A 14,651-nucleotide genomic window follows, 5' to 3' on the forward strand; every position below is an offset into this window, starting at 1 on the left:
ATTAGGTCATTGTAATACAAAAGTTTCACAACTCAGTGTTCAAAAGGAAATGTTAATCAACACTCTCAAAATGAATGGTGACCAGAACAAATGAGCTTTGGAAACTACATGGGATTCTGCTTCTGGCTATTTGGAATGTGGATTAGCAAAGAAAACTCTCCGAAAGTAATCACAAAGGGAAGTTCACTTATTGTATAGACTAAGTTATTTTTCTTAAAAACTTTTATTTTCTCACTTTTTTTTTTTTCCGGTATGCGGGCCTCTCACTGTTGTGGCCTCTCCCATTGCAGAGCACAGGCTCCGGACGCGCAGGCTCAGCGGCCGTGGCTCACGGGCCCAGCCACTCCGCGGCATGTGGGATCTTCCCAGACCGGGGCACGAACCCGTGTCCCCTGCATCATCAGGCGGACTCTCAACCACTGCACCACCAGGGAAGCCCCTCACTTATTTTTATATTTCTTGCTCCTTCAAAGGTCTTCCTGCTGCACAACTTAAAACATACTAGAAAAGAGTTCATATGCACTGAAATATTTATAGATTTTTCACCTTCTCTACTGTCAAGAAGCCCAGCTCTAATTAAAGTATGTGTACTATAATTCTCTGTTCTTTTCTGTATTTTAAAAACTTAAATATGTATGTATACCATCATCATAACGTTGTAGATGAGTTTCCAATTCCAAGGCAGGCTTTATAGCCTAAGAGTCCTATGTCACCACTGAATACATTCCAAGTAAGTAAAAAATTGCATCTTCTTTCATTAGTGGAAGGAGACAATTGTTCAGTTTGAAATCCAAAAATTTACCCTTTAGTGAAATGCTGTCATCCTCTCATCCTTGTTGCCGAAAATATAGTTTAAGCCCGTATTTTAGTGATTTACTTAAGATGTGTGTCACTTGGCTAGGGCAAGGTACCCAGATATTTGGCCACCCACATATTATATCAAACAGCCATCTAGATGTTGCTGTGAAGGTAATTTTTTTAAATAAATTTATTTATTTATTTATTTATTTTTGGCTGTGTTGGGTCTTTGTTGCTGCGCGCAGGCTTTCTCTAGTTGCAGCGAGTGGGGGCCACTCTTCATTGCAGTGTGTGGGCTTCTCACTATGGTGGCTTCTCGTTGCGGAGCATGGGCTCTAGGCACACGGGCCTCAGTAACTGCAGCACATGGGCTCAGTAGTTGTGGCACACGGGCTTAGTTGCTCTGCAGCATGTGGGATCTCCCCCGGACCAGGGATCGAACTCGTGTCCCCTGCATTGGCAGGCAGATTCTTAACCACTGCGCCATCAGGGAAGTCCCAAAGGTATATTTTTTTTAAAGATAATGTTAACATTTAAATCAGTAGACTTTGAGTAAAGCAGCTTGTCCTCCATAAGGTGGGTGAGCCTCATCCAATCAGTTGAAGGTCTTAAGAGAGAAAAGACTGAAGTCTTCCAAGGAAGAAGAAATTCTAGAGAGGCTGCCTTCGGACTCCAGCTGCAACATACACACACACACACACACACACACACACACAATATGTGAGTGTGGAGTGTGTGTGTATACATCTCTCTCTATATATATACATCCTATTGGTTCTGTTTCTCTGGAGAACTATCACAGTCCTTAAACCAAAAATCAGCCATCAGGAGTCTCAGATATCCCAGAAACCAGCCTTCCTTAGTATTCTTGCTTTGATAAATCATTGGCTGCAAGAAGCCCATGGAATTTGCCTTGGTTCAAATGCAGGAATGGATTTCAAAGCCCAGCAGCAAAGGCCCTTGGTCAGTTAAGCTCCCTACGGTTAGAGATCTGCCAAGTGCATTCCCATGACTATCACAAACACCAAACTCAGATAAAACAAAATTAAAGCAGTTCCAAGTCCTAGATAAAAACAGATCCCATTTACTAAACTAAGACAATCTGATTTCTGAATGTCTACACAAAGAGATGTTTCCAAATATAAATATCTGTAGAGAAAGCTCCAAGTGAGCTAAGTGTTTAAAAATAATTTAGCATTAATTCAAAATCATGTTACAGAAAAAAAAAGCATTATAGCTAGTTTATTGGATAAGAAAGAAGTTGATCTGCACATAGTTCAGATTCACTGGCCCATGGTAATGACTAGATATAGGATGAGAGGAATCATATAGAACAGGAAAATTAGCCATTCACAGAAATGGGCTGTTTACTTCATTCTGTTAGTGTGTTTCATTCAGCATTATATTCTGCGATCTGAAGTAGGGCTTTAGGATTTCATTGGTTCTTTGAACAAATCCAAACACAGGATCAGCAATAGAAAAATGATAAACAAAAAGGTAGCAATACTGTTCTTTTAATTTATTTTAGCCTACATTAAATATGGCATCAATAGTTCAGGTATCTTTAGAGTTAGAAAATCTGTTGCAGTTCACATTCTCCTGAAAGCAGACTCAAACACGTTTTACTGATGTGACCAGTCCCCGAGTCTTCAGAGTGTTTATCTCCCATCCTCTGGGGCACTTGTTTCTTACCAAACCTTCTAATGTGCTGGCCAGCTTGTGCTCATCTGACCTGATTAGCATGATGTTGTCAACGTAAGGGATCACAGTGATGTTCAGCAGGATGTCCAGATATGTGCAACTGATATCATGACAGAGGGACCAAGAGTTTATGTAGTCCTTGGGCAAAACTATTGACTGTATACTGCTGTCCATTTCTGATCTTTTTTTCTGATAGGGCTAGAATATAAGGCATTGGTTAAAGCAGTGCCCTCATACCATGTTCCTGAGATCATTCTAATCTTCTCTAGGAAAGATACCACAACTGTCAATGAAATTGCAATTAGGACTACTACTTGGTTGAGTTTCTGGTAATTTATTGTCTAGAGAGGAGGTCTTATCAACTTCAAACAATAAGCATAAGCGATGCACATTCTTGGACTATAATGCAAGGAAGTCTGAAGTGGATAATAAAAATAACTAAATAGAAGCACCCTTATATATTTGGAAATTTAAAATCAAACCCAAAAACTTATAAGCTAAAAAAAAGAGGAAATTTTAAAGCACTTATAACTGAATAAAAATTAAAACATTACATTTCAAAACTTGAGAGATGAGGCAAAAGTGTTGCATGGAGAGAAATGTATGGCTTAATTGCTTATTCCAGACAATAAAACATAATGAAAATCAATTAGGTATAAACTTAGGAAATTAAAAAATAGAATATCTCAAAGAAAAAATTTAAATATATTACAATAAAGATAAAAGCAGAAATTAATGTTATAAAAAGAAAACAGAAGAGCTCAATAAACCAAAAACTGGCTTTTTGAAACAAACTAACAAAATACACAAACTTCTGGTATGATTGACCATAAAATAATTAAAGAAAAAGAAACATAATTACAGATAAAGCTAAAAATACAGATTTCAGCTTTTATGAAGATGGAGTAGGTACATTTTCCCCTATTCTTTTCACTAACTACAACAGGTGTCAAAAGATGGCTTTTAAAGGTAGAGAATGGAAGGTAAAGTAGCTAGGGACCTAGAGATCAAAAGAAACAGCATGATGCAGGGTGTTACCAGCACCAAGTGGGAAACCAGAACTCTCACCCTTGTTCAGTAGTAATGCCCCACTCAGGTGTTAATGGAAATCAAGTGGGAAAGCTGGATTTTTATCCCCAACTGGGAGGAACAAGGCAAAGGGCACCGCCATTTTCCCTGACAGAGTGATGTCACAAAAGCCAATTAAAACAGAAGCTTTAAATAAGATTTAGATCCTCATAACAGAGTACCCAAAATGTACAGGTTTCAATAAAAAAAAGTCACTCATCATACCAAGAACCAAAAAAATAAAATCTCAAAATGAATGAAAAAATACAATTGATTGATGCCAACACCAAGATGCCAGAGAGATTCGAATTCTCTAACAAAGACTTTAAAACATAGTAAAAGTGCTTCAGTGAGGAACTGTGAAGGCACTTGAAACAAATGAAAAAAGTTTCAGCAAACAAATAGATTCAGCAAACAAATAGAAGATGTAGAGAATAACTGTATGGACATTTTAGAATTAAAAACACAATAATTAAAATAGGCAACACAAAGGATTGACTCAACAGAATTCAGGGGACAGAGGAAAGAATTAGTGAACTTGAAGATAAAATAATAGAAATCACCAGTCTGGGGCTTCCCTGGTGGCACAGTGGTTAAGAATCTGCCTGCCAATGCAGAGGACACGGGTTCAAGCCCCAGTCTGGGAAGATCCCACATGCCGCGGAGCAACTAAGCCCATGTGCCACAACTGCTGAGCCCGAGTGCCACAACTACTGAAGCCCATGCACCTAGAACCCATGTTCTGCAACAAGAGAAGCCACCCAATGAGAAGCCCGTGCACCACAACAAAGAGTAGCCCTCGCTCACCACAACTAGAGAAAAGCCCCTGCACAGCAACAAAAACCCAACGCAGCCAAAAATAAATATAAATAAATAAAGTTTTTAAAAAAAGAAAGAAAAGAAATCACCAGTCTGAAAAAATGCAGAGAGATTCAGGAACTGTGAGACCATAAAAAAGAAAAAAAAATCTATTATTCATTTAATAGTAATCGTAAGAGTGGAGAAAGAGGGTGGGACTGAAAAATTACTGGAAGAAATAATGGCTACAAACTTCCCAAAGCTGGGAAAATATATAAATCTACAGATTAAAAAAGCTGAGCAAAGGAAACCTCACTTGAATAAACCCAAAGAAAACCACACCAGCACATACTAGAGTCAAAGATAAGAGCAGAATTCAGTGAAATTGAAATCAGAACAATAGAGAAAATCAACTTTTAAAAAGCTAGTGATTAGAAAAGATCAATAAAATTGACAAACCTCTAGCAAGACAAAGAAAAGAAGAATTACCAATATCAAGAATGAAACAGGGATATCATTATAGACTCTGAAAACATTAAAAGGATAATAAGGGAATACTATGAACATCTCTACACAGATAAATTTTACAACTTAGATAAAGTTGACCAATTATCAGAGAAGTACAAACTACTATATCTTGTCCAGTGTAAATTAGATCATTTGAATAACTTATAACCCCTAAGGAAATTGAATATATAATTTTTAAATTCCCAAAAATGAAGTCCCCAGGCCCAGATACTTTCACTGGAGAACTCTACCAAACAAGTAAAGAAAAATTAATGCCAATTATATACAATCTCTTCCCGAAAATAGAAGAACCATTCCTAGTTGACTTTATAAATCTAGAATTACCCTGATGCCAAAACCAGACAAAGAGAGTGCCTCTCCCAAAGAAAAGACCAATATCCCTCATGAACGTAAACACAAAAGATCCTTAACAAAACATAAGCAAACAATTCATCAATATATAAAAGAATTATATACCATGGCAAGTGGAGTATATACCAAAATACAAGGGTGATTAAATATTCAAAAATTAATCAACTACCATATTAACAGGCTAAAGTAGAAAATTACATAACATGCCAACTTATAGAGAAAAATCATGTGACAGTATTCAACATTCATTTGTGATAAAATCTCATTGAAAACAAGGAATAGAGGAGGACCTCCTCAACTTAATAAAGAGCATCTACAAAAAAACATACAGTTAACATCATACTTAATGGTAAAAGACTAATTGTTTATATCCCAAGAATGAGAACAAGGCTAAGATGTGTGCTCTTACCACTTTTATTCAACATTGTACTGGAAGTTCAAGCTAATGCAATAAAGCAAGAAAGGAAATAAAAACATACAGATCAGAAAGGAAGAAATAAAAACTGAAAATTATGTGATTTTCTACATAAAAAATCCTATGGAATCTACCAAAAAAACCCACCTAGAACTTATAAGCGAGTTCAGCAAGGTCACAGTATACAAAATTAACATACAAAAATAAATAGTCTTTCTATATATGAGCAATAAACACATGGACACTAAAATAAAATATCAATATCTTTGATAATCACTCAAAAAAGTGAAATAGTTCAATTTAAGTCTAACAAAACATGTGCATAACTCTTTTTTTTCTTTTTTCTTTTTTTTACATCCTTATTGGAGTATAATTGATTTACAATGGTGTGTTAGTTTCTGCTTTATAAAAAAGTGAATCAGCTATACATATACATATATCCCCATATCTCCTCCCTCTTGCGTCTCCCTCCCACCCTCCTTATCACTCTTATATTGAAAACTACAACATGCTGATGAAAGAAATCAAAGATTGACTACATGGAGAGACATACTATGTTAAAGGATTAAAAGACTCAACATAATAAATGTATCCATTCTCCCCAAATTTATACATTTTTAGTGAAATTTCTGTTAAAATTCCAGCAAGATTCTTTGTATAGACAAAATTGTTGTAAAATTTATATGGAAAGGCAAAAAAAGTAGAATAGCTAAAAGAAATTTTTAAAGAATTGAGAGGAATCGACTTACTTGATTTCACATCTTATAAAATGGTCAAGGCTGTGTGACAGAGAAAGAGACACATAGGTCAATGGGACAGAATAGAAGGCTTATAAATAGACTCATAAATATGCTCAACTGATTTTTGACAAAACTGTAAAAGTAATTCAATGGAGGAAGGATAGTCTTTTCAACAAATGGTGCTGAAGCAATTGATCATCCACAGGTTTTAAAATGAACTTAAACCTAAACCTCACACTTAATGCAAAAATTAACTCAAAATGGATCACAGGTTTAGATTTAATTATAAGTTTTTAAAATTTTATAAAATTATAAAACTTTTAAGAAAAAAAACAGGAGAAAGTATTTGCTATCTAGGGCTAGGCAAAGAATTCTTAGACTTGACACCAAAAGCACCATAAAAGAAGAGTTAATAAATTGGACTTAATCAAAATCAAAAATTTTGTTCTGTGAGGATCCTATCATGAGGATGAAAAGACAGATACAGAATGGAAGAAAATATTTACAAACCACATATTTAACAAAGGATTATTATCCTGAATATATAAAGAACCCTAAAATATCACCTGTTAAAAACACCCAATCCAATCAGAAATGGGCAAGGGACATGAAAAAACATTGAGACATTTAATCAAAGAGGATATATAGATGGCAAATAAGCACATGAAAAGATGCTCAACATCATTAGCCATTAGGGAAATGCAGGCTCAAGAAAGAGGGAATATGGGGATATATGTATACATATAGCTGATTCACTTTGTTGTATAGCAGAAATTAACACAACATTGTAAAGCAATTATTCTCCAGTAAAGATATTTCTAAAAGATCAAAATGTGTTATCACTAAATGCTTATCAGAATGGCTAGCATAAAAAAGTAGTGCCAACACTATATTTTGGAAGGAAGCAGAGAAACACATGTAATGTAGATGGGTTATAAAATGATATAGCCGATCTGGAAGATGGTTTGGCAGTTTCTTTCTTTTTTTTAAATTTCAAAATATTTATTTATTTAAAACTAATAAAGTAAACCCATTGCATATTAACATATTTTTATGAAAAAAATTATATTTTCCAAAATAAAGTAGGGAGAAGCATGGTATTATTTTACATTTTTGCAAATCTCTTTGATGTTAGGTTTATGTGAATCCAGATGGGTTTTTGTTTTTTTTTGTTTTTTTAATAGATCTTTATTGGAGTATAATTGCTTCACAAGACCGTGTTAGTTTCTGTTGCACAACAAAGCGAATCAGCCATATGCATACATGTGTCCCCATATTCCCTCCCTCTTGAGCCTCCCTCCCATCCTCCCTATCCCATCCCTCTAGGTCATCACAAAGCATCGAGCTGATCTCTCTGTGCTATGCTGCTGCTTCCCACCAGCCAACAATTTTACATCCGGTAGTGTGTATATGTTGATGCTACTCTCAATGTGCCCTTCCATCCATGTCATCAAGTCCATTCTCTATGCCTACCTCTTTATTCCTGCCCTGCGACTAGGTTCATCAGTACCATTTTTTTAATATACATTCCATATATATGTGTTACCATACGGTATTTGTTTTTCTCTTTCTGACTTCACTCTGTATGACAGACTCTAGGTCCATCCACCTCACTATAAATAACTCAATTTCATTTCTTTTTATGGCTGAGTAATATGCCATAGTATATATGTGCCACATCTTCTTTATCCATTAATCTGGCAATGGACATTTAGGTTGCTTCCATGTCCTGGCTATTGTAAATAGTGCTGCAGTGAACATTGTGGTCCACGTCTCTTTTTGAATTATGGTTTTCTCAGGGTATATGGCCAGTAATGGGATTCCTGGGCCGTATGGTAGTTCTATTTTTAGTTTTTTAAGGAACCTCCATACTGTTCTCCATAGTGGTTGTATCAATTTACATTCCCACCAACAGTGTAGGAGGGTTCCCTTTTCACCACACCCTTTCCAGCATTTATTGTTTCTAGCTTTATTGAAAATGGCCATTCTGACAGGCATGAGGTGATACTCATTGTAGTTTTGATTTGCATTTCTCTAATAATTAGTGATGTAGAGCATCTTTTCATGGGCCTCTTGGCCATATATATGTCTTCCTAGGTGAAATGTCTATTTAGGTCTTCCACCCATTTTTTAACTGGATTATTTGTTTTTTTATATTGAGCTCCATGACCTGTTTGTATATTTTGGAGATTAATCCTTTATCTGTTGTTTCAATTGCAAATATTTTCTCCCATTCTGGGGGTTGTCCTTTTGTCTTTTTTATAGTTTCCTTTGCTGTGCAAAAGCTTTTAAGTTTAATTAAGTCCCATTTGTTTATTTTTGTTTTTATTTCTGTTACTCTAGGAGGTGGGTCAAAAAAGATCTTGCTATGGTGTATGTCAAAGAGTGTTTTTCCTGTTTTCCTCTAAAAGTTTTATAGTGTCTGGTCTTACATTTAATTCTTTAATCCATTTGGAGTTTGTTTTTGTGTATGGTGTTAGGTAGTGTTCTAATTTCATTTTTTTACATGTAGCTGTCCAGTTTTCCCAGCACCACATATTGAAGAGGCTGTCTTTTCTCCATTGTATGTTCTTGCCTCCTTTGTCATAAATTAGGTGCCCATATGTGCATGGGTTTACCTCTGGGCATTCTATCCTGTACCATTGATCTATATTTCTGTTTTTGTGCCATAGTGTTTTGACTACTGTAGCTTTGTGGTATAGTTTGAAGACAGGGAGCCTGATTCCTCCAACTCCATTTTCCTTTCTCAAGATTGCTTTGGCTATTCAGGGTCTTTTGTGTTTCCATATGAATTGTAAGATTTTTTGTTCTAATTCTGTGAAGAATGCCACTGGTAGTTTGATAGGGATTGCGCTGAATCTGTTGATTGCTTTGGGAAGTATAGTCATTTTCACAATATTGTTTCTTCCAATCCAAGAACATGGTATATTTCTCCAGTGTTTATGTCATCTTTGATTTCTTTCATCAGTGTTCTGAGTACAAGTCTTTTGCCTCCTTAGGCAGGTTTATTCCTAGGTATTTTATTCTTTTTGTTGCAATGGTAAATGTGAGTGTTTCCTTAATTCCTCTTTCTGATTTTTCATTGTTGGTGCATAGGAATGCCAGAGATACCTGTGCATTAATTTTGTATCCTCCAACCTGACCAAATTCATTGATTAGTTCTAGTAGTTTTCTGGTGGCATCATAGGATTTTCTATGTATAGTATCATGTCATCGGCAAACAGTGACAGTTTTACTTCTTCTTTTCCAATTTGAATTCCTTTTATTTCTTTTTCTTCTCTGATTGCTGTGGCTAGGACTTCCAAAACTATGTTGAATATGAGTGGCAAGAGTGGACATCCTTGTCTTGTTCCTGATCCTAGTGGAAATGCTTTCAGTTTTTTGCCATTGAGTATTATGCTTGCTGTGGGTTTGTCATATATGGCCTTTATTATGTTGAGGTAGGTTCCCTCTATGCCCATTTTCTGGAGAGTTTTTATCATAAATGGGTGTTGAGTTTTGTCAAAAGCTTTTTCTGCCTCTATTGAGATGATTATATGGTTTTTATTCCTTAATTTGTTAATGTGGTGTATCACATTGATTGATTTGCATATATTGAAGAATCCTTGCATCCCTTGGATAAATCTCACTTGATCATAGTGTATGATCCTTTTAATGTGCTGTTGGATTCTGTTTGCTCGTATTTTGTTCATGATTTTTTCATCCATTTTCATCAGTGATATTGGTCTATAATTTTCTTTTTTTGTGATATCTTTTTCTGGTTTTGATATCAGGATGATGGTGGCTTTGTAGAATGAATTTGGAAGTGTTTCTTCCTCTGCAATTTTTTTGGAAGAATTTGAGAAGGAACGGTGTTAGCTCTTCCCTAACTGTTTGATAGAATTCGCCTGTGAAGCCGTCTGGTCCTGGACTTTTGTTTGTTGGAAGATTTTAAATTATGGTTTCAATTTCATTACTTGTGATAGGTCTGTTTATATTTTCTAATTCTTCCTTGTTCAGTCTTGGAAAATTGTACCTTTCCAAGAATCTGTCTATTTCTTCATGGCTTTCCATTTTATTGACAGATAGTTGTTTGTAGTAGTCTCTTATAATCCTTTGCATTTCTGCAGTGTCTGTTGTGATTCCTCCTTTTTCATTTCTAGTTTTGTTGATTTGTATCCTCTCCGTTTTCTTCTTGATCAGTCTGGCTAATGGTTTACCAGTTTTGGTTATCTTATCAAAGAACCAACTTTTAGTTTTACTGATCTTTGCTATTGTTTTCTTCGGTTCTATTTCATTTATTTCTGTTCTGATCTTTATGATTTCTTTCCTTCTACTGACTTTGGGTTTTCTTTGTTCTTCTTTCTCTAGTTGTTTTAAGTGTAGGGTTAGATTGCTTATTTGAGATTTTTATTGTTTCTTGAGGTGAGATTGAATTGCTATAAACTTCCCTCTTAGAACTGCTTTTGCTGCATCCCACAGGTTTTGGGTCATCGTGTTTTCATTGTCATTTGTTTCTGTGTATTTTTTAATTTCTTCTTTGATTTCTTCAGTGATCTCTTGGTTATTTAGTAGTACACTATTTAGCCTCCATGTATTTGTGTTTTTTACAGTTTTTTTCCTGTTTTTGATTTCCAATCTCATAGCATTGTGGTCAGAAAAGATGCTTGATACGATTTCAATTTTCTTAAATTTCCGAGGCTTGATTTGTGACCCAAGATGTGATCTATCTTGGAGAATGTTCCATGTGCACTTGAGAAGAAAGTGTATTCTACCACTTTTGGGTGGAATTTTCTATAAATATTAATTAGATCTATCTGGTCTATTGTGTCATTAAAGCTTGTGTTTCCTAATTTATTTTCTGTTTGGATGCTCTGTCCATTGGTGTAAGTGGGGTGTTAAAGTTCCCTACTATTATCGTGTTACTATCAATTTCTCCTTTCGTGGTTGTTAGCATTTGCCTTAGGTATTGAGTTGCTCCTATGCTGGGTGCATAAACATTTATAATTTTTATATCTTCTTCTTGGGTTGATCCTTTGATCATTATGTAGTGTCCCTCCTTATCTCTTGTAACAGTCTTTACTTTAAAGTCTATTTTAGGGACTTCCCTGGTGGCACAGTGGTTAAGAATCCTCCTGCCAGTACAGGGACACAGATTCGATCCCTTGTCCCAGAAGATCCAACATGCCGCAGAGCAACTAAGCCTGTACACCACAACTAATGAGCCTGTGCTCTAGAGCCCACGTGCCACAACTACTGAAGCCTGTGAGCCTAGAGCCCATGCTCCTCAACAAGAGAAGCCACTGCAATGAGAAGCCCGTGCACTGCCACAAAGAGTAGCCCCCACTCCTGCAACTAGAGAAAGCCCACACACAACAACAAAGACCCAACACAGCCAAAAATAAATAAAATAAAAAGTAAAATAAAGTCTATTTTATCTGATATGAGCATTGCAACTCCAGCTTTCTTTTGATTTCCATTTGCATGGAATATCTTTTTCCATCCCTTCACTTTCAGTCTGTATGTGTCCCTAGGTCTGAAGTGGGTCTCTTATAGTCAGCATATATATGGGTCTTGTTTTTGTATCCATTCAGCCAGCCTGTGTCTTTTCGTTGGGGCATTTAATCCATTTACATTCAAGGTTATTATCGATATGTATGTTCCTATTACCATTTTCTTAATTGTTTTGGATTTGTTTTTCTGGGTCTTTTTCTTCTCTTGTATTTCCCACTTAGAGAAGTTTCTTTAGCATTTGTTGTAAAGCTGGTTTGGTGGTGCTGAATTCGATTAGCTTTTGTTTGGCTGAAAACCTTTTGACTTCTCCATGGAATCTGAATGAGATCCTTGATGGGTAGAGTAATCTTGGTTGTAGGTTTTTCTCTTTCATCACTTTAAGTATATCGTGCCACTCCCTTCTGGCCTGCAGAGTTTCCAATGAAAAATCGGCTGATAACTTTATGGGGATTCCTTTGTATGTTGTTTTTTGTTTTTCCCTTGCTGCTTTTAATATGTTTTCTTTGAATTTAATTTTTGTTAGTTTGATTAATATGTGTCTTGGTGTGTTTTTCCTAGGGTTTATCCTGTATGGGACTTTCTGTGCTTCCTGGACTTGGGTGACTATTTCCTTTCCCATGTTAGGGAAGTTTTCCACTATAATCTCTTCAAATATTTTCTCAGACCCTTTCTTTTTCTCTTCTTCTTCTGGGACCCCTATAATTCGAATATTGGTGCATTTAGTGTTTTCCCAGAGGTCTCTGAGATTGTCTTCAATTCTTTTCATTCTTTTTTATTTATCCTGCTCCTTGGCAGTTATTTCCACCATTTTGTCTTCCAGGTCACTTATTCGTTCTTCTGCCTCCATTATCCTGTTACTGATTCCTTCTAGTGTATTTTTCATTTCAGTTATTGTGTTGTTCATCTTTGTTTGTTTGTTCTTTAGTTCTTCCAGATCTTTGTTAAACATTTCTTGTATTTTCTCAGTCCGTGCTTCCATTCTGTTTCCAAGATTCCAGATCATCTTTTCTATCATTACTCTGAATTCTTTTTCAGGTAGATTGCCTATTGTCTCTTCATTTATTTGGTCTTGTAGGTTTTTACCTGCTTCTTCTTCTGTGACATGTATTTTTGCCATCTTATTTTTTTTTTTTTTTTATGAGTGGAATTGTGCTCCTGTCTTACTGGTTGTTTGGCCTGAGGCTTCCAACACTGGAGTTTATAGGCTATTGGGTAGAGCTGTGTCTTGATGCTGAGATGACGACCTTTGTGAGACCTCACTCCAATGAATATTCCCTGGGGTCTGAGGTTCTCTGATAGTCCAGTGGTTCGGACTCACAGATCCCACCGCAGGAGCTGCCACCCGACCCCAGACGCTCATATGAAAATCCTGCAGCCTGAGTGTGGTGTTAAAAAAATAAATAAATAAAAGAACAATAACAAAGTAAAAAATAAAATTAGACTAGGAAACTAACAGATATGTTAGAAAGAATGTAAAAATAAAAATATAGATGAATCAACAACCAGAAGGTACATCACTACCACCATAGTAAAAAGAGGAGGAGGGAAAAGAAAAAAAAAAATGAGGGTGAAAGGCCTTGGCTGTGGAGAGCAGAGCCTAAGCAAGGGCAAGGCTTGGGCAGTGGGTGGGGCCAATGCTTAGGACCCACAGGGCTGGAAAAGGCCCTGGGGGCGGTAGGGGGTAGGGCTTAGGCTCAGAGAACAGAAGGGGCCCAGGTGTGCCCCCCACCCCTGATCTCAGAGGGTAGGGGACCTCCCCTGGGAGCCCAGCAGGCTTCCTGGGCTCAAGTGGGTGGGGCAAACACCCTCCTCTCCTCTACTGCTCCTCCTGTCTGGGGTCTGGGAGGACCCCTCCCACCTGTCACTCCTGATCTCTCCAGCCTCCCTCCTATGCCCCCAGGACCCACGCTGCCTGGATGGGGCTTTGGAGTGGGGGAACTGGTTTGGGAGCTCAGCAGGCTCCCAGCCCAAGTGGGCCAGGTGATCACCCTCTGCTCCTCTCCAGCTCTTCCCAGAGAGTCCCTCCCACCTGCCTCTCCTCATCTCCCTGGCCTTAGGGGAGCTGATTTTGTCTGACCTCCACTTCTCCTCCTGCCTCTGTCCCCCTACATCCTATTGGTTCATTCTGGAGTTCCTCCCATCTCCTTGGGGATCAGAGTCCCCCACCAGCGGCCGGCAGGCACCCTAGTTGTAGGGAGATGCTAACTCCACATCTTCCCACACTGCCATCTTGATTCCCCCTCCCCCTACAGTTTCTTTAAAATCTAACTGTGCAGCTATTAGACCATCCAGCAGTTGTACTCTTGAGCATTTATCCCAGAGAAATGAAAAGTTATGTTTACACAAAGTCTTGTACAGAAATATTTAAAATAACTTTGCTCATAATATCCCAAAACTGGAAACAACCCGGGTGTCCTTATGGTAAATAGGTAAACAAACTATAAAATGCCTATGCTATAAAATATTACTTAGCAATAAAATGAATAAACTATTGATGCACTCAACAACTTGGAATTGGCTGTAAAAAAATCCAATCCCACAAGTTTACATACTGAGTGATTCCATTCATATAACATTCTTGAAATGATGAAACTATAGAAATGGAGAATAGATTATTGGTTGCCAGGAGTCTGGGGAAGTAGGGTGAAAAATGGGTATGGTTATAAAAGGGCAATATACGTGATCCTTGTAGGGATGGAATTGCCTGTATCTTGACTGTATCAATGTCACTATCCTGCTTGTGATTTCATACTGTAGCT

This window comes from Mesoplodon densirostris, chromosome 9 (genome assembly GCF_025265405.1).
Source record: "Mesoplodon densirostris isolate mMesDen1 chromosome 9, mMesDen1 primary haplotype, whole genome shotgun sequence".
NCBI classification, from domain to species: domain Eukaryota; kingdom Metazoa; phylum Chordata; class Mammalia; order Artiodactyla; family Ziphiidae; genus Mesoplodon; species Mesoplodon densirostris.